The sequence below is a fragment of the Pyxicephalus adspersus genome, chromosome 9 (assembly GCF_032062135.1).
Source record: "Pyxicephalus adspersus chromosome 9, UCB_Pads_2.0, whole genome shotgun sequence".
Lineage (NCBI taxonomy): Eukaryota > Metazoa > Chordata > Amphibia > Anura > Pyxicephalidae > Pyxicephalus > Pyxicephalus adspersus.
This window is the reverse complement of record NC_092866.1, coordinates 65,361,605-65,362,567: the sequence shown is the minus strand read 5'-3', so window position 1 is coordinate 65,362,567 and position 963 is coordinate 65,361,605. Positions and strand designations below refer to the sequence as shown.

The following is a 963-nucleotide window of genomic DNA, read 5'->3' as shown; positions in this document are numbered from 1 at the left end:
CCTAAATTCACAAACTCCATGCAGTGTGTATAATCCAATACAGATAACCTGTACATATAAATATATGGCGGTATTCCCGGTGTACGGTTCCTTTATCTCTCTCGGTTACATTGTATCAACCGCGGGGTCACGTGGTTTGCAAAGAGTTTCCTTGGGTCACGTGCTACTTCTTTCTGTATCCAGCTATGGGTTGCCATGACAACCGGAGAACGCAGACCCAGGACCTTCTCCCTGCCCTTTCGCTCGTCCTTCCCGCACCTTTCCTGCTTACCGTCAGCCAGCCCCGGTCCGGTGTGGGGTCACAGGCGGGTGCCCCGGTTTCTATGCAGCTTCCCCGAAGTTTCCAATTGAGTACCCGAGAGCCGGGGGTACGGTGTCCGGCCGGCTCCAACCTCCTCCAATCCCCGACACGGACGAGGAATGATCTGTCCTTACTGCCCAATCCAATGCTGTGGGGCGGAAACAGACAGCTCAGGGGTCCAATCTTGAGATGGGGGCGGGGCTGAGAAGTGTGAAGCGTTCTCGCTTGATTCACTTTAATGATCAGTCACCTGTGAGCTCCTCCACCTTCTAGGGTGGCGCTATATTATTCTATATCGCTCTATTTATTACTAATTTTTAGTCCAAGGGAAAAAATGAACTTTGCTATGCGATTGTGGAATGTATGGTTAGCCATGGCAAAAAACGTATCTAATGCAGGTACTAAAGGGGAGGTTTAGACATAATATGAATATTAGAAACAGCAACATTTAAAAAAAAAAAAAAGACTTAAATGTTAATTTTTCCCATTAATAAGGACAGGATGTATACATTACAAAGCCAAGCGAAGTTCTCATCATTTGTAATTACTTTGCTTTAATGTTACAAAAATATCAACTTACTAAAATGAATCAATGGGTGAATATAGAGAATATTTCTGCAAACTCTCTTAGTAAATCTGCCCAGGTGTATTTATGAATGAAG

General features: G+C 44.7%; 1 protein-coding gene across 1 annotated transcript in view; it reads right to left on the bottom strand.

Moving 5' to 3' along the window:
• STK33 (serine/threonine kinase 33) overlaps window positions 1–407 on the bottom strand; it is a 37,557-nt gene extending 37,150 nt beyond the window's left edge. The window contains exon 1 of the mRNA XM_072422352.1: window positions 272–407. The gene's annotated coding sequence lies outside the window, so the exon portion shown is untranslated. The remainder of the gene's footprint in view (window positions 1–271) is intronic.
• Window positions 408–963: the final 556 nt, after the last annotated feature.